Source organism: Ochotona princeps, chromosome 20, assembly GCF_030435755.1.
Source record: "Ochotona princeps isolate mOchPri1 chromosome 20, mOchPri1.hap1, whole genome shotgun sequence".
Lineage (NCBI taxonomy): Eukaryota > Metazoa > Chordata > Mammalia > Lagomorpha > Ochotonidae > Ochotona > Ochotona princeps.
In genome coordinates, this window is record NC_080851.1 from 13,084,347 (window position 1) to 13,108,113 (window position 23,767).

General features: G+C 45.8%; 1 long non-coding RNA gene across 2 annotated transcripts; it reads left to right on the forward strand.

The window, feature by feature from the left end:
• Nucleotides 1-8,809: 8,809 nt before the first annotated feature.
• Nucleotides 8,810-23,341, forward strand: LOC131482756 (uncharacterized). 2 transcript variants are annotated; one of them, XR_009247272.1, is made up of 3 exons: nucleotides 8,810-8,891; nucleotides 20,772-21,180; nucleotides 22,958-23,341. It is a non-coding gene; the product is annotated as an uncharacterized LOC131482756 (long non-coding RNA). The 2 variants fall into 2 exon arrangements; XR_009247271.1 differs by lacking the exon at nucleotides 22,958-23,341 and having other exon boundaries at nucleotides 20,772-21,269.
• The last annotated feature ends 426 nt before the right edge of the window (nucleotides 23,342-23,767 follow it).

Below are 23,767 nucleotides of genomic sequence, written 5' to 3' on the forward strand. Positions count from 1 at the left end.
TCCCCACATCCTCCCTTCTTCCAGGGAGATCATCCCAGGGAAAATGTGGAGAGCCCCCTGCAAGGCCTCTAAGCCTAAGTTTTCTTCGTCCCAGCTGACGTCATTGCTGCTAGAGCAGTTTTCAGACTTTGAATAGCACTCATGTCAGGGAAGAGTTCTTAGGAACAGAATCAAGAAGTCTTCCTACCTTATGCGAAACACTGAAGCCACACTGGTTTACTGGAAGTGAGGTTCAAACAATAGTGAGATACATAGATCAGAGATTCGTAACAAAGCTAGCATCTGGTAACTGCTACTGGCCTGCTAATGTGAGAAGCATCTAAAAGGAGGTGGACAAGGAAAACTGAAGAAGCACTCAGCTCCCTATCACAAGTATACACACATGCCTTGTTAGCCTGTCTGATTCCACAGGCCCTGAGGTATACAGGAATAGTTCATGAAAAGGGGGTAGTATTTAAAAAATTAGATTGCAGGGCCCTGAGCGGTAGCCTGGCAGCTTGGGTTGTTGCCTTGCATGCTCTGGGATCCCATGTGGACACTGGTTCATGTCCTAGCAGCCCTGCTTTCCATCCAGCTCCCTGCTTGTGGCCTGGGAGGGTGGTGAAGAACATCCCAGAGCCTTGGGACCCTTCACCCATGTGGGAGACCCAGAAGCTCCTGGCTCCTGGCTTCAGATTGGCTCAGCTCCAGTCATTGTGGCCACTTGGGAGTGAATCAGTGAAGGGAAGATCTTCCTTTCTGTCTCTCCTCCTCTCTGTATATCCGACTTTCCAATTAAAGAAAAAATCTTTAAAAAGTTAGAGTTCAGACTCGTAGTGAGCAGGGTCCTCCTGGATACAGCTGCCTTGGATCAGCAGCACATTCTTAGCCCTTGTTAACCAAGAAACCAGCAGTGGTTCAGAAAACAAAGGAGCTGGGCCCCCGGCGTCCAAGAGCACGTGAGGTCTCCCCTCCAGGGTCGGGAGAGCCAGCAAATGGCAAAGGAAAAGGGAAGATGGAGGCATGGTTCGCGGAATGAAGCAACTGTTGTGACAAGACAAAAATACTAATACGTTCTAATCGTGGAGAGAAACTAACCTTTGTAGAAAATGAACTTTCAGTTCCGCTTTTTTGTTAACTTCTTGAAATAACTTTCTACTGTAGTAAATGCTAATTTTAACTTTTTTAAATACCGTTCTTGAACTTGACCACAGTCTGCAAATAAAGTGCTGCTCGCAGAAAATGACGCCCAAGCCACAGTAAGACCAGGTGGCCGATCTGCAAGGAGGCTATGTAGCATTTAATTTGTGTTCTCCTACTTTTGAGAACTACTAGGGGGATAGGCTGCTGAGCCTGGGTCCCCTGGGTCGCTGCAGCCCATTCACCAGCAGACCTGGAGGTAAAGTGGGGTTCGGGTGAGCAGGAAGGATCTCAAAGTACCTCAGGTGCTGTGCGTATCATCTGATAAAGAATGACTAAAGGTACCAAGTCTGCAGTAGTTCATAAGGAAGGTCGCCGAGAGAGAGGTAAGTAAGACAGCTGGTCCAAACACGGCCAGCAGCCTGCTCTGGACCCACCGTGGCATCCTTGCTTTTATCTACACCAGGGCCTGAGCACACTAAGCTGTTGCTATATATTCAAGTAGCTTCAAAGTTTGGAGTCTAAATTATTTTCATCTAAGTCTGGCCTAAGCCATCTTGTCCTGAATGGAGCTAGGAGAGAATGAGTGCACCCTTTCTCCCCATAAAAATGGAGGCGCACCGGCACTGAGCCCCTTGACTTAAAGACATGAAGCTGGTCTGGAGAGATGGCACAGGTAATGTCAGATTTAACACAGCTCAGTTTTCTGGACTCCTTCGTCAGTGGTCTTTGAATCGGTTCGTAGTTCTTACCTTTCTTGCACAACCTCAGGTATGTACTTTCTACTGCTAATATAACTCACACGGCCTGGTCCAGCAATTTTGTGCACTTTTTGCAAGCTGATTCTAGCTACCTGTAGTGGCTGCCAGGCACTGTCACCAGGCTGCATACTTCATCTGTGTGTCTAATCACTGTGAGGAGGTGTCGGTGCATTGTAATACGAAGGAAATGGAAGCTCAGGAAAGGTAGACTTTATGCCTAGAGTGGGGTGAACTGTGCCTGCCAGCACCCTGAAAATGTTGACTAATTTGCAGATAGGATCTTTACTGATACAGTTAAGTATCTAGAGAGACTCATACTGCATTTAGGGTAAGCCCAGAATCCAGTGATGACTGCATTCAAATCAAACTAAAAGGAAGGAGAGGGCTAGAGTGGGACACTTGGAAGGCCAGGAGAAATGGGAGATGGAGACAGACTCGAGTTGCCTCAAGCCGCTGCAAAGGGTCCTCCCCTCAAGCTTTCAGCAGGAGGGTAGTGCTGCCAACACCTCGTGTTCACGCTCAGGATTCCACAACCGCAAGACAACAACCTTTCTGTTGTGAAAAGTCACCAAGAAACAAGCAGAGCTTACCGTGACAGCTGGCAAGGGGCCATGTGAGGATTCAGTGGGGCATCGAACTCAGAAGCTCTCAGGAACAATAAACAATATGCAGGGCGGTAAGTTCACATCCTGCTTCCTGGATTCTAGGCATTGTGCAAGTGTTCTGCTGTGTTGCTCTTAAATTTTCTATTTTTCCTGTGCTGCTCTTATAGTTTCCTCTCGATCACAAGGTGAAAGTGGATTTCATTTTAGAAGCCTTCTTTGTGTTGGTTAGTCCTGCCTCGGACTTCCCTTTGGTGGCATTTTGCACATTTTTTGTTTTGTTTTTTGCATTTTGCACATTAAAAAAAATAATTACTTTGTGAATTATCTAAGGGATTTGTTTTTGTAAGCATGTAAGAACAAGAATCGTATCCCACTTTCTGGAACATTAGTATTTTGTCAATGCTGAAAGAAGCAGAATTGTTGAGTAGCCTGTTGCTAAGCAAAAACATTCTCAGGCTACCAGTTGTCTCAGCTCTTTCCTGCTCCGTACTCTGACTTCTAAGAAACCACTGTTCTGGCTGTGCGGGAACCCTAGGCAGGTTTGCTACTCAAGGAAAGATTTTTTAAATGTCCACATTGTATCATCAGGCAAGAAACCTTGACACTTGTCTTAGAAGATTACAGGCCACAAAGAAGAGAACAAAGCCAAAGAGAGTCTGGGATAGTTTGTTATTTTATGTTAAGGAGAAAGCTCGGTTTGGTTTCCTCTGCAGTGACCACTGGATGTGGCAAGGCTCTGTCCCTCGTGGCCTCTTGGTGCTGTGCTTCCTGGAGCCCTGAGCGGGCTATGCTGGCAACACATGGGCAGGGTGGCTTTGAGGAAGAGAACCAGCATGGAGGAAAAAGTCTGATTTGCATTTCAAGGTGCAAATTTTGCATTCTAGAAGAGGTTCTTAAAACCAAAACAAACAAAAAAACAGCAACAACAAAAAATAAACTTCCCTGGTCTGTTCATTAATTCATGGGCTGATTGGCTCACTTAACAAACTTTGACTGGACCCATATGCTCCGCAAATGTAGAGGCAAAGCGCCTGGAAGCAAAGAGGCCATGTTAGAGTGTGGGTAAAATGTTATTGTTGGGCAGTGTGAGACTCCTTTGTACTGAACAACTGCTACTTTGCTAGGCCAGGAGGTGCCTGGACTTTGGGAGGATTCTGCTTTAGCGATAAATCTGTTCTTTGCTGCCTTGCAGCTTTGTAAAGGCAAGGGCACAGTTCTTCTCCGGTCCCAAAAACAGGAGGAAGATAAGAGTGTGAGCATGGGATGAGCCATAAAGATAGTGGGTATGGGAACGGAACAGGCTCCCTGTGCCTGAAGGCCCTAAAACAATGAACATGTCTAAGGTTGTTACTTTTGATGTATTTCCCAGCCCCAAAGGGCCTATATAAGCTACTGTCTTGGGCTGTTCGAGGCCCGACCACCCTGCTTGGCTGGCCTGCGTGCCCCAAGTGCGGTCTGACCCCAGCATGCTGGCGCAATAAACTCTGTTTGCTGTTTGCATTACCAGCGAGACTCTTTGTCATTCTCTGGGGGTTGACTAGCTTGCACCCTGATGTCCAGGGGCTTTGGCCCGGACTCTAACAGCCACAGGATGGCTCCTCTGCTAATCTGCCACCTCCAAGTGCCAGTATCCCTGTGAGCACCAGTTTGTGTCCTGGCTGCTCCACTTCCCTGTTTGTGGCCCGGGAGAGCAGTAGAGGATAGCCCAAAGCCTTGGGAGATCCAGAAGAGGCTCCTGGCTTCTAGCTTTGGATCAGCTTGACTCAACTCTGGCTGTTGAGGCTAACTGGGGAGTGAACCAGCAAATGGAAAATCTTTGTCTCTCCTCTGTAAATCTGCTTTCCAATAAAAAATCTTAAAAAAACAGCAGAAGCAAAACAATGAAGACTGCATGTAGCTTGCCTGAGGAACTTTACATTCTGATTGGGGATGGACATCGCAGTGGAACAGGCAGCCTCCCTGCCGTGTTTTGTAGACTGCAACAGGTGCTGGCAAAGCACTTGGGCAGGGTGGAACAGGTGAGTGTACAGCCTGCAGTGCCAGCATCCCATATTGCCACCAGCCCAAATTCAACTCCTTGCTAAATGCTCCTGGGATGGCAAAGGAAGGCAACCCCATACTTGTATTATTGCACGCCACGTGGGAGACCCAGAGGAAGCTGGTGGCTTTGATCCAGTCCATCCTTGGCTGTTGAAACCATCTGGGAAGTGGGCCAGCAGATAAAAGATGTGTTCCTCCCTCTACCTTTCAAATAAAATCTTTCAAAAAGCTATGGGAACATCATGCATTAGTGACATACTCAAAAGTCTGGAAAATTTAAAGAGTTGGAACTGGAATTGTGTTAAGGAACTAGGTGCAGTTACAATTTAGCCAGAGGGAGAAATACCATTCACAATATTGGAAAAGACAGGTGGAGTGCACCCCGGTGCAGAAGAGCCTCCTGATTGCCCCAAAGTGCAGTCTGCCATTTTCCTATGGAGCCAGAGCCATTTGTTTAGGATTATTGTAGTCACTGAGAAGCTTAAGACTGAAGCAATAGGGCCCAGTGGTGTGGCCTAACAGCTAAAGTCCTTGCCTTGAACGCGCCCGGATCCCATATGGGCGCCAGTTCTAATCCCGGCAGCTCCACTTCCCATCCAGCTCCCTGCTTGTGGCCTGGGAAAGCAGTTGAGGACGGCCCAAAGCCTTGGGACCCTGCACCCGCGTGGGAGACCCGGAAGAGGTTCCAGGTTCCCGGCTTCGGATGGGCGCAGCACCAGCCGTTGCGCTCACTTGGGGAGTGAAACATCGGAAGGAAGATCTTCCTCTCTGTCTCTCCACCTCTCTGTATATCTGACTTTCTAATAAAAATAAATCTTTAAAAAAAAAGTACTGAAATTTTGCAAGCAGAAATGAGAAAAGGATTGGCTACATAAAGGACATCTAGATTTTCTTACCCTAAGTTAGAAGTTGAGCACTAAGGGCCTTAGGTAAGTAGTTTTCATCCTGAAAATCTCCGTCTTCGTCAGGCAAGCCCTATTCCATGTCTTCTGACACAGACCTCCTTGGGCTGCTTGGACAAATCCTCAAGCAAATATATCAAGTGGAAAATGCATTCAGGTGTCAAGTGACAGTGCAAGCAAAGCAGAACGAAGCAGTGAAACTTAACCTGAGCCACAAGTTTCATACGTATCAAAATCCAGTCATCTTTGCATTTGAATAATACACAGACTTGGAGAAAAGATTGAAAAACTGCTGTGTGCCCATTAATTTTCACTTAGTTGTTAGTGGTAGACTATAGGGCTGATAAATTCATGGTTTAATATATAACTTGCTATATATCAGGCAGAAGATTATGTGACCCTTTACTAATGCTGTAGACTTTACAAACCCTAACTAAATGTAGAGAGGATTTTTCCAAATTTTGTCATTCATTACTATTAGGTCACTACCTAGAATTAATCTGAAATTGGCTCATCATGATATCTTTTCAAAGATATCTTTTCAAAGAGTTTTCATTTTTACTCTTTGTATACAACTCATAGAATTACCCAAAACACTTCTGTTGCTAGGAAACAGACATGTGGAACCAGGAAAATGGAACTCTGCAAGAACGCACCCGGGCTTGACCCAGCAGCTCTGTGCTCAGCGTCAGGGAGGTTAATGCCGTTGTTGGTGAAGGGGGGATTTTCCCTGAGCACACACCATTCTCAATAGACTATTACAGGCTGATGTTATTCCCTCATTAACCAAAATTAATTTTGCCTTATACCTATTGACAGCATAAGGTCTAAAAATCAGGAGTTACTATGGTTGCTTCAACTTTGACCTTCTATATGAGATACAACCTAAGTATGCATCCTTTCAAAATAAGCTAACCTAACTTCTGCCAGCTTTCATGTAAGTCAAAAATCACACCCAAGAGCTGGGGTGTGGTAATACAAACCTTAAATCCTCTAATACCCTAATGAGTAGAATAGGACAACACCTTTTTTTTTTTTTTTTTTTTTTTGTGCACTATGGGAGAGACACCAGAAAGGGAAAAGGGCTCCAAGAGTCAAGGGGAGTGGCCGGGGGAGGGAGCAGGTGACCTTGGAGGGTCCCTGCCCACGTGTGGTGCTGTTGTAGGCAGACTTGCCCACCCCACTGAGCCAACAAGGCGAAGTGTATATCCTTCAAGAACCTCACTGTGGAGTTCAGTGTGCATGGAAAGGGAACATTTATCTTGAGGGAACCAGATACAGTGACCCCAGTTCGCACCTCACTGGACTGTACACTATGAATAGATCAACAGCTTAACTGTTTTTGCACTTGGCTGTTTTAGTCTTAAGAATAATTTTAACTATGTCTATGAGCTCCACGATTTCCTTTGTGTTTAGCACACAATTGAACATGTTTGTTAGTCATACTGACTGCTTTCGTATTTTAAGTCTTCAGAGGAAATGCAGTCCTAAAAGGATACTTCGAAACACTCATGAAAAAGGAAATCAGAAACTTATTTTTGTGCTGTAGGCTTTGATAGTTGTGCATAGTTTCATGAATAGTTGAAGCTGCCTTGCATGCATGGAGCTCTATTTACCATTTTCCTGAATTCTCGCTGACTGTGTGGGAATGGGAGAAAATGCTACCACTGGGGACAATGGAGCCCCCTACTCCCTCCCAGCAATCAGGTCTTTAGTGACATGTCCCACCAATCATCCCTTACAGTTACTCGAACAGAGTGCAAACATGGTATCTTTTCAGTAATGAGAGGAGTGGGAACTACCTGGTTGATGGCACTGATGAGGAGTAGCGAAAATGGAAGAAAGGAAAAGCAGCTTCTGAATCTTGCTTCATTCAGCTCGTTGCCTAGGATTTGTTTTCCCCAAGTGTTCACTCTTGGCCGTTCCAAGTTCACATCTCATGGTCATAGACTTGACTATTCTTGTACCTAGAAATGTTGCTGCTTGCAGAATTACAGGTAGAAAAAGATGAGCTCCTGCCTCTAGGAACTTCCAAGGCTAGAGTTGGCTCCTCCAGCGTCTATTAAGACCTCTGCTTAGGAACCCCACATCCTCGTCACAGGAGTTGGAGTCCTGCCTCTGCTTACAACCCAGCTCCCTGCTAATGTGTGCATCCTGAGAGGTAGCTGGTCATACTCAGATAGTTGGGACCTAGGAGAGTTGGACCGAGCTCTGGGTTCCCAGCTTCTGCAGGCCCAACCTCAGCTATTTCAGGCATTTGAGCAGTCAGTCAGCAAATATAAGACCTTTCTTCGAATAAAAAGATGAGCAGAGCTATGTGATTTTGAGAGAGGATAACCTTGTCTCTAATCCCTTAGCACTAAGTTAACATGTCAGTGGTGCTCCCCACTTACATCTCAAGAACTAATATATAGGCTGCATGTTTAGCCAACCTCTATTAGAAGCCACATGTGGGAGCCAGCTCAAAGATGTCACCTAGAAAGTACGGCCTGACAGCTGCACTCAGGGCACTGCTGTCGCCAAGCCATTTGCAAAGTCAAACATTACCCATGGCTCTGTGGGTTCCTGGTTTTTACAGAACTGATCTGAGCTTTGCCTGAGTCTGAGGCTTCCCAAAGTCTTGCATCCGAGAACTCTGGAACAATCAATGGACCAGGACATCCTCTTGCCCAAGCCAGGGGAGCGTGGCGTTGAGCGCTTCAGCACAGGTGCTGACCCCATTACTGTGAACTGTCTGCATCAACCCCACAGGCCCGAGGTGGTTTCAAGTTGCACAGCCACGTCCATTGCTGTTTTCATCACCTCGCACAAGGAACACCATACTCTTAAAGAGATGACTTCAGGGGGAAAAAACCCAAATTTCTAGTTGGAATTCCATGGATGTTTATACTAAATGACTTCCAAGATTGTCCAGGAGACAATCTTCCTTTACTTAATTGAAACTTGGATGACATTTCATATTCAAAGGCAAGAATCATGTCTCAAGCCTGCTCTCTTTTCAATTCAACGCTAATTTTTACAAATTGTTCAAGGATGTACAAGAGTTGCTGGAGTGAAGGCATGCCCAACAAGCAGGTGGAAAGACAGCTGTGGAGGCAGTGTCTGAGGTAGCTTCTCAAAGACGTCCCAGCCTAAGCCTCAGAACCTGGCAATACGGCATCAGTTCCACAGTTATGGTCTCATACATGGTAGTGCTAGCTTGGGTCTATCTCTAACCTTAAAAATAAAAGGAATACATAACTTTTAAATCAATGAGATGACCTTGGGTTTTCCCCACAGGTTCACTGCAATAGAATTTTCCCAGTGGAGTCAGAATGGAAAGTTTTAGAACTTACACTGCTGCTGCTTTTGAAGATGGAGAGGACCCTGGAAGGAATGCAGTGGACCACAGCAGATATGCCAAGAACCTCAGTCCTACAACCAGCCAGAGACATTTTCCCATAGCAACCCGATTCTCCTTGGAGGTGAGCCATATACCCTCACCTCCAGGCAGGAGCCCAGTGCAGCCAACACCTTGATTTTGACCGTGAGAGACCCAGAGAATACACACCCAGCCTAACCTGCCCAAACTTCTAAAGAACTGCAGTTTAGTTGCCAATGCTCTCAGCTGGCACATTTGTGCAGCGATAGACAGCTAGCACGATAACCGAGGCCAGCTCCCACCTCCCCGATTTGGAAAGCACCTTTTTCTAGAGCAAACTGGCATCAGCCCCTAAAGCTTAAGAGAAAAATGGATTAAGACAAAGATGGATGGAGATTCAAAACTTTACCGTGCACCTGTTGAAGCTTGAGTTTAACCTGCATGCATACCAATTCCTGCCTGAAGTGATAAACCCTCCCATTGTCCTCCTCTGGTCTCCACAGCCTCCTAACTGGTAGTCACAGAAATGAAGCCCTTGGATCCCAGCTTCTCACTGCAGTCTCCTCGTGAGCTTTGCGAAGTTGCTGATGCTTGGGGTTTCACTCAAACTATCTGACTGGGGTCCAGGCCACTGACAACTTGTAAACCCCTTGATGACCCCGGTTTAACCCAGACTGTGTTTGACAGCAGCGGAAGTGTGATCCTTGGATGTCTACATCAGGATCCTATCTGGGTTGGGGCAGACGCTATCACTTTCCACCTTAACAGCCATCCTCTGCAGCTGCGTTTATAACAGCCTCATGTCCAGGCAGCATGCAACATGGCCCAGGGGTTCAGTTACGGCGGTCTCATTTTTTGATTCCAGTTAAATGATTCTATTTCACCTTCCTGTGACAGTATCCTGCGTCACTTTGGCCCAGAGTTTCCTGGTTCACACACGGATTCTGGAGGAGATTCATAGTCAAGTCCACAGACTTGGTAACGGTCATTGGGAAGGCACTGTTCTACGTGGAAGTTCTCAATGGAACAAGCGGCCGAAGGGAGGAGTCTGCCCTCTCCCTGCCTGCCTCAACTCTTCAGCAGGGACTTCCCACTTTCTCTGGCTCCCCAGCTCTCAGACCCTCGGGTTTGGACTGACCCACACCACCAGCCTTCTGCATAGCCAACTCACAGATCTAGTCGTGGGGCTGCTCAGCTTCCAACTGTGCTTGAGCACTACCTCATAGTAGGTCTAATTTCTTTTTAAAAGATTAATTATTAGAAAGGCAGACAGAGAGGTCTTTTATCTGCTGGCTCATTCTCCCAAATGTCCATAAAGCCAAGGACCTAGAACCCAAGCCAGCCTGCCCCATGGGACTTGCCAGAGCTACCTGTTCCCTCCCAGAACACACGTTAGCAGCATGCTGGAATTAGAAACAGAACCCAGACTTGAACCCAGGCCCTCTGGGACAGGGTGTGGGTATCCCCAGAGGTGTCTTCATCAATGCACCAAATGCCCACTCCTTACATCTGTCCTATGCATACAGACATGAGGGTACTTTAATAAGCTGGCTTAAGTTTGAATAAAAAGAAGATAATGTTTGACATGAAAAAATTGCTGAAATCCCTGCATAGATTTCTTATAAGGTGCATTTTCCATGTGTTTTTTAAAGCCCCCTTGTATATGTGCACCCACGTGTGTATGGACACATGCACGCCTCCTAGGATTCTGTTCCCATGAAGACCCTAGCTCACTTCTTGGCCACTTGTAGCCAGAGGTGCCCAGTGACATACTTCTGGACCACATGTCTAAGGTGACTTTGCTGGGAGTGCCAAGTGCCTGGCAGAGCTTCTGCTCCTGAATACAAGATGATGATGCTGGCACACAGGGAGAGCCCTCTGGAGCCTCCTAGAGCGGCACAGCGAGAGGATGGGCTCCCAGGAGCAGCAGCTGTGGCCAGCAGGGAAGATGTGTCTAGAAGAAACACCAAAACACAGAGAAAGGTGGAAAGCCAAGCCCGGGGCCCCTGCTGACATCACTGAGCTGCACCAGCCCACCCGGAAACCATGATTACAAGACTTCTTCTGTGAGATAATTAAGTTCTGATTGGGCATTTGTTACTTACAGCTGAAAGCATTGCTGAACCCATGCAAGAGTGATTTAGAATGCAAATAAGAATCCTTAGTGGAGTGGGCTTGGGTCATTTGCATTTTTAACAAGCACCCAATTCTCTGAGCAGTGAAATCTAAGTGCTATTGTTACAAGGCCACCTAGCCAGAAAATGACGCTGCTTCCGGCTGAAGATAAGCAAGACGTGCACCTGCTTCCTTGTAGCATGTTCTCTGCGGGACTGTTGGTGTTAGACCTAGCAGGAAGTAGTAAGGAAATAGTTGGAGGAAATAAAAAAGCAAACCCAATGTTAAAATCCTGTATTTGTGCAGCAATCAGGCAGCGGTGGGCAGGTGGGAAGGGGTGGAGAGCGGGGTTGGGAAGGCCAGCATAGTGCTGACTTCTCATGTGAATTGTGGAGCACCGAGACCACGTGCTTCCAGGGTGCCTCAATACTCACCCTGCTCCATGCACACTGCCTTTCACAACTATGTTCATTCTACCCAGCAGAATAAACCTAGAGCCTCCTTTCAGGAAAGCTGACAGTGTCTCTTTCTAGATTTATAGCCCATGTCAGGCCTGAGCTAGTAGGTCCCCAGCCACCTAGGCAGCCTGTTCTTAACGTGTCATACCCCTGCCTCCTGGCTGTGCCAACAGCACAGATCCAGTCTGCTGATAATGTTTCAGGAGCATCCAAGCCAGGCAGGCTGACTTTAATCTGACAGGAATCCAGTTTCAAGTTCCCTGGGTGTCTAATTGCCCTGTAAGTCAGCTCACAGAGGCCTTGGGCCACTGCGGCTTCCGGATGGCTCGCTCCTGTAGCGTGCAGGCCAGACCTAATTCTCCACTTCAGGGTAGCTGGAGCCTCGCTCACTGTGAATAACACAGAACAGTGCAACAGTAGGTGAGATTGAACTTGAACTATTCAGCACCATATTGATGTTTTAGAAAGAGATGCTTAGATGTTGTGACAAGGGCTGTGTGGTTGGGAGCGGCTGGCAAACTGAAGAATTCTGTGAGGGGTGCCTGAAGACAGCTTTGTCTGCACTGTCACAGCTTGGGCTCCCTTTGTCCTGGAGCCATGTGGGAGGCAACCACTTTCTGAAGAGAAAATGCCTCTCCTGACCAGAGGCAGCTAGAGATGTTTGAACAAGGGTGAGAAAGGCCAAAAGCTAGGCTCCCTGCACCAGCCAGCCAAATTTTGAATGCAAAGATAAGTCTCTTGAAGGAAACTGGAAGAAGTACTACTCCAACAAACACAACTTATAAGAAAGCCAAACAGCCCATGGCTGATAAGAAAATATTTTAGTGGCCTGGATAGAAGATCAATGCAGCCACAACACTTCCTGAAGCCAAAACCTAACCTCTCTGCGAAGGCTGACATGTGAGGAAGCTCTAGGAGATTGAAGCTGGTCGGGGATGCTTCATGAGGCAAAAGCAGCCGACTCCAAGCAGAGCCAGGGGTGGGGGAGGAGGGCTGATGTAGAAGCTGCAGCTGGGGGAGCTGATGAAGGCAGGAACTACGGCTTTTTCGGGGTAGATGACCAAGGCTTCTATCGGGAGATGCCATCATCTAGCTCATTGATAGCTAGAGTGGAGAAACCACAGCCTGGCTCCCGTTTCTAAGGACCAGTCCTCCTGGTTGGAGACCGGTGCAACTGCTCAGCTAGGATTTTACAAAGCCCTGTGTCCTCAGCAGATGGGAGATCTTCCTCTCTGTCTCTCCTCCTCTCTGTATATCTGACTTTCCGGTAAAATTAAATAATCTTTAAAAACCATGATACTGTAGGAAGATGTGTATAGAGGTGGACATTACACAGTACAGTAATTTAGCAAGAGAATAAAATAGATCAGGGAGGGGGTAGCAAATGAGAAATGGAACCGACAGACTAACTCATTCTGCAGAGGGGACCTCTAGGGGAAGCCAAGGTTAATGGTGGATTCCGAGGGCAGCTCAAGCCCCAGTTCTAGATAACCAGCACCCGCCTTCTGTCTGTAATGAATCCTCCCACTCTCTCTAAGTAGTCCAGTTAACTAAAGGAGCTGTGACTAAGCAGTTTTCTTGAATAAGAGTATTAAGTAAGTTTATCAAAGATGTTTTGATCCTCACTTTCCTCATCCATAAAATAGGCATAAGCAGTGCTCTGAGCAAGAAGGTACATCATATAGCCAATGTAATATTTAAGAATCCAATAACTTGGGCCCAGCATGGTAGCCTAGTGGCCAAGGTCCTCACCTTGTACACACCGGAATCCCATGTGGGTGCTGGTTCGTGCCCTGGCTGCTCCACTTCCCATCCAGCTCCCTGCTTGTGGCCTGGGAAAGCAGTGGAGGATGACTCAAGGTCTTGGGACCCTGCAACTGTGTGGGAGACCCAGAGGAGGATCCAGGCTCCTGGCTTTGGATTGGCTCAGCTCTGGCTGCTGCGGCCACTTGGGGAGTGAACCAGTGGATGGAGGATCTTTCTGTCTCTCCTTCTCGCTGTGAATCTGACTTTTCAATAAAAATAAATTTTTTAAAAAGAACCCAATATATCTTTTAATATTACGAAGTCATATTTGTTCCCACCAGATCTATTCTGGAAGACAGAAAATTAGAAGGCATCTCATCCTGGTTTCTCACATTTTCATTCTGAAGCTGAAACTGAACCTCCCAGTCCTTGTCCTGCATGAATGAGATTTTTTTATTTCAGCAAATATGGCCCAAGAATGCCACCAGGAGTGGTTACAGGGATCACCAACCAACAATTCATCACAAAAACTATACGTGAATTTGAAAAACAATTGCATCCAACCTTAGCCTTTGATTCCATTTTTCCTACTGACTATTTGAAGTACACTTGCAGGTCATTAACATTTGTTAGAACTCCATGAGTTACGGTGCAGTTGAAAAGACACCTACTACATTACAAATTAGGAAGGGGATGGAGAGACAAAGGGAAACAAAGAGCCTCTTCCTCCAATCTGTCATTCTTGATTCCATAATTAAGAGTTACATCCCCCCCCCAGGCATTCCATAGCCCCATAAAATACCAGGTCTAGGAGTTCAGCTTTCCATAGGGTGGTTTGCCACATTTTTACCTCCTCCATAGATACCACAGACATATGGCCACCGAGATCTAGGACAAAACAGCTCCAAGATCTAGAGATTCCAAAGTCACGACAAGAAGCTAAACTGGCCATGTGGCACAGGCATTGAGCTTTAAAGGGTACCTAGGCATTTCTGGAGGCACAGTAAAGGAAAAGAACTCTCAGAACAGTCCGAGTAGCTTGATATTCTTATCAAGCTTATCAAGATGCTTATCAAGATGAGCCATTTGGCAGAACCACATGTTCACAGAGCAAGTGTCAAGTCAGCTGAGGACAAGCCAGGTCTCCCTCAGTGCAGCAAGCATGGAGGCCTGAGCTGGGTTCTGCTACCAGCCTCACATGTGAAGAGGAGGTGAAGAAATACCTGTTGAAAAGGGATCTTGTGGGTCTTGGTTTACGTTGCCCAGTTGTCACCTGGGATGATGCACGTGCAATTCACACTGCATCTTGATGTTGAATGTACCCTTGGCATTGTGGGACTGAAGGGAGGGAGCACTTCCCTTGTCTGATTCACTGTCAAGGACATAGACTTAAGTCCTGAAAGTGGGACTGGCGGCCACCTGGTGCCCAACTCCAACATACACTGCCAAGTCTAGCATAATTCTACTACTAATCAAAACACAAAGACAAATGCCTGTCAATGTGTGCGGTGATGAGTTAAATCACGCAGAGCTGTCTGCTGGGGCATTTATCTTGCCACATTGTGGCGGATTTCATGACGCAAGCACAGATAAGGACAGGTCAGAAATCTAGACTAGTAGCTTTGCATCTTAGGCGTTAGCTCTTTAAGTTCTTTGAAGTCAGTATTCCAGAGAGAGCAAGTGATAGAGAGGGAATCTTCCACCCACTGCTTCACTCCTCAAGTGGCTGCAACAGTCAGAGCTGAACAGGGAGCTTCATCTGGGTTTCCTACATGGGTGGCAGGGGCACAAGCATTTTGGCCATCTTCCATTGCTTTTTCCAGGCCATTCACAGACAGCTGGGAAGTGGAACAGACAGGACTTGAACCAGCACCCAAATGGGATGCCGGCATCACAGGCAGTATCTATCCACTGCGACACAACACTGGCCCCAGTCACCCTGTTATTTAATATTGAAACACTGATTAATAAACAACTACAATTCAGAAGATGCGCATACAGAGGAGTGATTTGATACTGGTACAGCCTTGAGTATGCATCCATTTGTGTGGCTTGAACTGCATCTGCCAAGGAAAAACAGCTCCAAGAATGGGTACATGTGTGAGCACTGCAAATACTTTCTTTATTGCATCAAGGAATAAGTGGCCCACCATTTAGGAAACCCGGATCCTGTATCTGAGGACCTGGGTTCAAGTCCCAGATCTGAGCCCTGGCTCCAGTTTCCTGCTAATGTGAATGTTCAGCAGCAGCAGCACTGAGGCCACGAGAGACTTAGCACCTACCAGCCTCAGCTCACGCCTGGATTGAGTTCCCAGCTCTGGCTCAGGTCCTGCCATGGCAGGAATTTCTTGAGGGAAGCACTGGAATAGGATCTTGTGCTCTCTAATATTTCTTTGTTCTCAAATTGCATTTTAAAAATGTACCAAGGAAGCCTCAGCACACCCCTTCATGGACTGAGATCTGCTTTAACACCTTTGGGACAATCTGCTATGTCTGGGAGTGAGGCTGCAAACCCTGTCCCGCCCCAAGCAGGTGCTCAGCCTGTCGAACACAGTGATACAAATGGCTGTAGTCAGCCGCTCTGTGTGCAGCTCTCTGGGCAGAGTATAGATGAATTCTGCCTTTGTCAACTGCTTCATTGCCCTTTGAAAGCAATCAATGTATTCAATCTCATCCAAGATTTCTTTTTGAGACTTAAGCTGACACTTGGTGCACAGGGATCAATTTGTGCCCACGGTACCCGCTACTGTGCCTGGTCAAATGTTATGCTTGGCTGCCTATCTGTATTTTGCAGAGAAGCTGTTTGTATAATTCACGATCATGAGCTTGTTGCAAGAAACTTGCCTGAAGAAAATAAAATATATTGTCTTATCTGTAGAACAACAAAACCTCCACCAGGAGAAAAATATACCAAATCTTTGCTTCACCCATGATTTGTCAAGATAGCAGGAATATCACCCTGTCACAGGAGGTGACTTCCCAGTGTAACATACTTTGTGACAGACTAGAGCTATCACAAATTAGTGACACATGTCTGTTTCGCCTTCTCCCACTTGGCCTGAGCACCAACAATACCGAAGGGAGAATGTATGGAAGCAGAGATGCCACTTTTATAATAAGAAAATGAAAAACACATTTTATAATGTTGATATTCTGCCTTAAAAATATTATGCATTTAAAAATAAGCCTCCCAAGCCAGGCTGCTGCCTGGACAAATGATTTTTCCACAATCCTATCATTTATCCTCCTTTCATCACACTCCCAGCCTGGAGGTTCCCAAGGAGGGAGCTCCCCAGTAGATCAGAGAAGAAAGTTCTGGCAAGGCAGCAGAGCTCTCTGATCACCCATCGCATTGTAGAAGATGGCGCATCACACTGAAACCAACAACCCACCAGCCTTCTCCTGAGGACTGGCAGAAGAACGGCTGTGGATGGAGAGTGGAAAAGTACAGCACATAGGTGATGGGCACGGAAAGCACCCTCCTCCACCAACCAGCTGAGACAACGGAGGAAAGTTTGAGGGGAGAGAAGCGGCTTTTGGACCCAACTCTCTACTCGGAACTCCTGGAGGGATGATGCCTTCGGGAGCCAAGCTGCATCAACCCAGAGAGGCCTCATGTTACATGGCAGTGCAGAAAGTCCAGCACTCACTCTGGTTTCCCAAGGACCTCAGTTCCCCTGTGACCAGGTGTATAAGAGGTGTGGGTGCTGGGTCTTTGGAATAGTTTCCCACTTGGGATTGTTGCGGCGGTCATGGGAGAGGATTACAGAGCGGGCCACCACTGCTGGGAGTCAAGAAAGTATGACAGCCCCTAAGAACCAGGATGTGTCAACTCCATCCAAGAGGGGACCATCCGACAGAGTGAACACAGTGTCTCTCTCAGGACATGGAGAACTAAGAACAGTGGCCAGGGGCTGCTTTAGTCAGCCTGACCATGACACTGCAAAACACACTGAGAAATGCACATGTGAAGCTAAGACTGTGGGAGGAATGGAGGCAGCCTGCAGCCACAGGGGCTTCCTGGGCACACTACGGGGCTCAAAAAGCATAGAACGGAGCCCCAGGTGGCTGCATGGCAAGTGCGCTAGGTCCACCACCCTGAAGGCACTGTGTCCAAGCAGTCCCCTAAACACAGGACTCAAACACACCTGCCCCTCAGAGCTGTGGAAGACACTTTAGAGACATACTGAGGACAACACCTGAGCTAAGGAATCTGAAAGACCATTTTTTCCCCTCAAAAGCTAAGAATTATCTGAAATGCTTTTATTTATTAGATAGAACTGGAATTCAAGGAGAAGCCTGGAATTTTTGTAGATAAAAATCTAAGTTGTTTCAAAAATCTTATGGAAACACTGAATTAAAAAAATTTATTTAGGATCCAATTCCCAGTTCTCGGATCTGGCCCCACCTTCACAGGCATTTGGAATGTGAACCTGGGGATGGGAACTTTCCCCTGTGTCTCTTTTCCTCTGAAGAAAAAGAAACTTTTAAGAAAATATGAAGTAGTGCCCTGCATGGGAGCGTAGTGGCTAACGTCCTCACCTTGCATGCTCTTGGATCCCATATGCGTGCCGGTTCATGTCCCAGCTGCTCCACCTTCCTTTTGGTTGTGGCCTGGGAGGGCAAAGGAGGAAGGCCCAAAGCCTTGGGACCCTATACCCACGTGGGAGACCAAGAAGCTCCTGGCTCCTGGTTTTGGATCGGTTCATCTCTCGCCGTTGCAGCCACAGAGGGAGTGAAGCAAAGCAGCAGATTGAAGATCTTTCTTTCCTCTTTGTAACTATTATTTTTGTTCAAAAATCAGAAATAATTTAAAAAAAATATGAAGTAGACAGCTTATCCCCCACTTATTCAAACGTGAAGAGTAACAATTCATCTAACTGTTGGGCTTAGAAACAAGCAACTCAAAGAAAAGTTCGCTTTTGTAAGGAAACCGGAGTTGGGATAAAGTAAACTGAAATAGTTTTCCCTTTTCTAGTTTACATAGCTTTACGAAATGAACAAATAGCCATCACAACATATCTGTGACAACTGAGGGACTCATTTCATGGATATTTGACACTTTGGGTATCCTGAAGAAAAAACAGAAAGAAAGCAACGTGAGGATATTGTAGCCATTAAGAAAAAAAAACTTGACTTCATCAGTGATTACCTTCTATGTGAAAGATTTTATGCAGTTATGATTCCATAATATCTTTTAGCCAAAAAGCTTTGGAAATCTCTAGTACACTCGATTGGCATTTCCTACAAATGGTCAAGAGAGCAGAGAAAATTGTGATTTTTAGGTTTTTATACTCTAGGGACTAGCACTAGAAATTGTCAATGACATAAGTATGGTTGCTTATAAATAAAACACCTTTATTTCTATAATAGCTCCAAACAAAAGCTATAGGAGGATGTATGTTTCTATTGCCATAGTTTAAGTAACCTTATCTCAAAATTATATAACTACATTTTTTGCTCTAAAGTTCTAACAAAAAGTGTCATCTCAGAGCTTTATAATTATGATCTAAGGATGTAATTTGAGAAAGGAGGCAGGTTCCTATGTAGTTAGGCATCAAGACTCAGAATCCTGCCTCAGCACAGCTTTCCACAGATCTGGGATGCAATTCCCATAGCTACAACTGAACATGACCCAGACATATCAGACCACTAACGGAGACAGTCACCAATCATCTTACACCATGCCTCACAAGCTATTTGAAAAGCCAGGACAATTCATAATCACTTTGGTTGATATAAAACAAATGCAGCCACTTTGTATAAATTCCAAGAGCACTGTTTGAACATCAGAATCGTTTGAGATTGGGGTTCTTACGAGCTGTTGACTCTGGAAGGCTCAGTAGGTTGACATCATCCAGTATGTCAGCCCAGAGAACTCACTCGTTTTCTCCGAATCCCTGCAAGCTGGCACTCCTAGTGCAAAAATTCTGAAGTCCATGTGTGCTATTTTCCTGCTTGCATTTCCTATAGAGGCTTCTATATATATTCATTTCATAAGGTTTTGACACCAAAGTAAGTAGGTTGACATCATCCAGTCATCTTTTTCTCCCATTTCTCATGAGCCTTTTTAAGTGAGCTCATTTCCTTGCAAAGACAAGTGTCTTATGTACCAGTAGACCTTGTACTTGACTGACTCTTCCTCTTTGGTCAGTAATGCATCCTAGGGCCACCTGAGCTCTAGTCCTTCAGTCCAGAATCAAAGACCCATCTCCCTTGGGAAAGTTCAAGTCAACATTATGGATACAAAACTGTATGGACATTTAAGATTGCTAATGGCAATGAATTCATTTTGGGCTTTGATTTTGTCTAACAAAGTCAGCCAACAATTTGAAACACTGTCTGGATTTAGTTAATATTACTGCCAAATCATTCTGGTCCTCCGCAAGAAACTGTCCCATACAGTCTCAAGGGGAGATCAGCTGAAGTCGCTTCATGGTACCCAGAAAAATCAAATCAAAGACAAAGTAAGAGGCAGAGACAAAAGGAAGCAAGGGAAGTTGACAGGAAAGGAGTAGAACTGTGCAAGGACTGTGTTGTCCTGTGGTATCCACAAGGGACTGGTTTCAGGACATCATACATTGCCAAAGAGAATGCTCAAGTTTCTAATATAAAATGCCACATTTGCATATAATTTACATAATTTCAAACAGCTCTAGTTTTTCAATCATACCTAACGGAGTGTGTGTGTTTATGTGAAACAGTTGTTACATTGTGCTGTTCAAAGAATGCAAAGAAAATATTCTGTACATGCACAGTACAGGTGCAATGTCTTCCCTGTTTTCCATCCACAGTTTGTTCACCTGTCTCTATGTTGAACCCTTGCACAAAAAGAACCCACTGTGCTGGTAAGATCAAAAAAGATGATTCAGTGACTCAGGCCAACAGGTGGTAGGAACAGAAAGAATCCATGGGGCAAGGCTGGGAGGTGAGAGATAGCTTACCTCCCAGAAATTCACACACACACACAAATCTTCATAAGCAAATCCCTCCAGTTATCTGCTGGTTCCATTTTCTCCTTCTTGTGACCTTACAGAATTTTAATTTGATTAGGGTGGAAATGTCATCACAGCACAACAACGACTTTTCTAGAGTCCCTTGCAGCTAAGGGTGATGTGATGCTAATGAGTCACAGGTGAATATCACAGAGGCTTGCTTTGTTCAGTTAAGGGAGCAAGTCTCAAGAAGGCAAGAATACTGTTTGTTCCTTTTCTTTCCACCTGTGAGCAGCCTGATGCTTTCAGGAGTAGCTGCTGTCTCGCAAGTGCAAGGCAGCCACCATGGCTATGCCCAGAGGCAGAGGGCTGCAGGCTGGAAGCAGTGCGACTCCAAATAAACACCCCGACCCAGCTCATTCCTTATGATGCTGGTGGGTCTCCACAGAACATAGCGTATCAGGAACAGACACAGCAGCAAAGGAGTCCTTGAGAATGTATATTCAGCAAAATAAAACCACAATAAATATGTTTGGCTGCAATGGTGAGGGAAAGATAAAAATTTCCAGTTACTGCAAAAGGAAAGTTAACTATAAATTACTCATTCGTGTAAAAATAATGACTAATTCCTGCCTGGCATTCTGCCTTTCTTCTATTGTGGTAAATGTACAAGAGATTTCCTAAATTTACATACCACATCTGTCAACTATTTCTCATTTTTCTATATAGGATTTCCAAGTCTTCAACCCCAGTACTTCCTTGGGCGTTTCGAGGGATGCGCCTGCAGGGCACGTATTACTGGGTTATGATTTTGAAAGACTTAAGCAGAGGATACACATCCTTACAAGCCTTCAATGTTCTTCCTGCAGCTTTTTGGAAATGGGTGTCACCCATTGAAGTGGAACGATTATCTGGATAAGGAAGAACACCTCCAAAAAATGCTGTTCATGCTACAGCTTACCTAACACATACTTTGTTATCAAGACAAATCCTAAATTACACACCCAAGTAAGTGATGGAGGATTACAGACTCAGGAGACTCTATGCAAGGGAGCATAGCCCAGCCACTCCAATGTCTGAATCATGGAGCTTCACATTGATTCTACCTTACATAAACTCAGTGTTTATTGGTAATACAGTAAGTATAGATGGAGGATACATTTCCAATGGCCCTTTAGGAAAATATGTATTTGTTCACATTAATGAATATGTATTTGTTCACATTAATAGGTAGTGAAAAGAATATATTTTCCAGAACACAGAAAGTAGGAAAAAGTGGTATTTTTGTTGAATAGAAATTAAATGCACTGGAAATATTAATGAAATAATGCACAAGTAGGTAAAGTCAACATAGGAAAAGAAATGATCAATCCTATTTAAGTTATTTCAGAATTATTTTCTTATTCAAAAGCGTATTAGAGGCCAACTTACTACTTAATACAACAGATGCACCAACAATTTTATTTTTCGGTTTGGACTAACATGGATCAGAAGCCAGTTCCACCTTAAAGTTAGTCATTACTTCCATTTCAGTAGTTGAAACTTAAGAGGGAAAAGAGGTCCAGTGGGGAACTGCCCACATCCAGGGATAAACATGCTTCAAATGGAAGCATGGTTCCAAGGAGACTTCTAGGTTTTCCATTTCAAGGATTGGCTCGATACTTCATTACCAGGAAAGTGTGTGTGTGATCAGGCGAAGCCTTCCAATCTGAAGGCCTCTGTGGTCAAGAGAATACTAATGACTGTCTGACAGCTTGTCAGACACTGGACTTTCCCCCCAGCAGCCTGGCTGGTTTTTATTCTTTCTGGCAGCTTTGAACATGTAGACTGCCAAGAGGCACCCACCCATGACCTTGTGAGAATTTCGTTTCCAACAAGGTCTTCTGCTGCCAGCCCTATAATAGAGCTCTAGCCCTGGGCTCTCTAGAATTGACAACTGTACTAGTCGTTTTCCTTCGCATTTTGGTTGGGTTGCTTGGCACGTCTCCCTTCTCCATGTCATGAATCTGTCAGATCTCCCTACAAGATCAGAGTGCCTGGAGGGTTTGATTTGCTTTGACGCAGAGAGGCTCCCTGGACACGATGGCTTTGATTTATTTCACAGCCGTTAAGGACACGGTTCCCACCCCCCAAACCTTCACACACTGGCAAACGCCCTAAATTATTCAGTGGGAAAGAAAATGGAATACAAAGAAGAGAAGCCATAGAAAAGCCACAATACCCATCCCCAAAGAGGGAGAAGGTGCTGGACAAGGAAGCCTGGCAGATCAACCAACATCAACCACCAACTTTTACCTTGGGGTAGATTGTGCATGCAAATGTAATGGCATTCAGAAATACTCTGACTGAACAATATTCTCAGATGCCAGCAACAAATTAGAGATGTGAGAGGGAAGGACTTCTCCAATACCCTGGCTATGAGGGTAATTTCCCCCTTACCCCAGGGGGGCTTACATTTCCAATCTTCACCCTCCCTGGGGTATCTAGGCTCAGCTGTGGATTTTCTGAATTTCAAAGAGTTCAATAATGAGAATAGTTCCAGCAGGCTGGGTGGCATTTTGGAGCAGGGTGGATAGACATTGCTCTGAATGAGATGTGCAGGCAAAGTACAGTCTGCAGTGCATGAACAGGAAAATGGATACCATTAGTTCCGGCCCAGGCTTATGTGCTGGACACAACAGCGTGTGCCAGGAGTCATCTGTTGCTGGGTTGTGACAGCAGGTGCAGCAAGCAGTGTGGATACTGCTTACCCTTCCCAAAGCTGAGGGCTTATAGCAAAGCTTGAGCCAAGGAGGAGTGTGGCCGAGCCAGAAAGGCTCTGAAACTGCCAGGTGAGTGGGGTGGGACCCGTGGCTTCAGGTCTCAGGTAAATCCTAACAGCTTCTTGTGCTTCTGTTCCTGACAATACATTGAAGGAGGCAAAAGGTGAAGACTCCAAGGCTGATGCAAAGCAAACATATTGTAGCTGAGACTGAATGTTAGAGTAAACGGTGTCCTGTGGTGACAAAGCACATGGACAGTGGGCCAAGGACATGCAGACAAACTCAACTCGAGGGCAGGATGCTGCTACTGCCATGTTTATCCCCTCAACACCCAAGCCGGAGTATGAGTTCCTAGTCTTGTTCACATCTATCTCCCTGTGCCCGAAGAGCTCAACGCTGAGCAGGTGCACAAGAGATATTCATTAAGCAAGATGAATTAAATTGGCTAGTTTGTCAGCTCACTTTTATTACTGTGGAGACAGCCAGCCAGCCAACGTGTAAAACACATTTTGGGTTTAGAAGCAATAAGCAGCTGCACATTCAGGTGAAATCAGTAAACACTTTCACTTTTCTCTACGTTCCCCTGCCCCCTAAATCATTTATTTGCCATGATTTGATTTGTTTTCCATGAGGAATCCTCTTTCTTCCTGTTGAGGTCCAACCCCCCCCCCCCCCCGAACCCTCTTGCACCATGGGCTAGGGCCTCACCTTGACCTTCCATGCAGAGCTTTTAGCAACATTTCTACAGAAAGTGGCAGACCGATTATTCAACCAGGAGCCAGCGCTGCTTATTGAATGCCTTCACTTGCTGCACTGCCAGATTTGGCAGAAGCTTCTGAAAGGCACACAGAGCCCACCAGCCCCAGAATACCCTGCCTGGCCCCTCAGGGCTTGCAGAAGCAAAGGTTACTGCAATGTACCATGGGGCTCCGTGGGACTGCTCACTGTACCTGCACAGGTCTG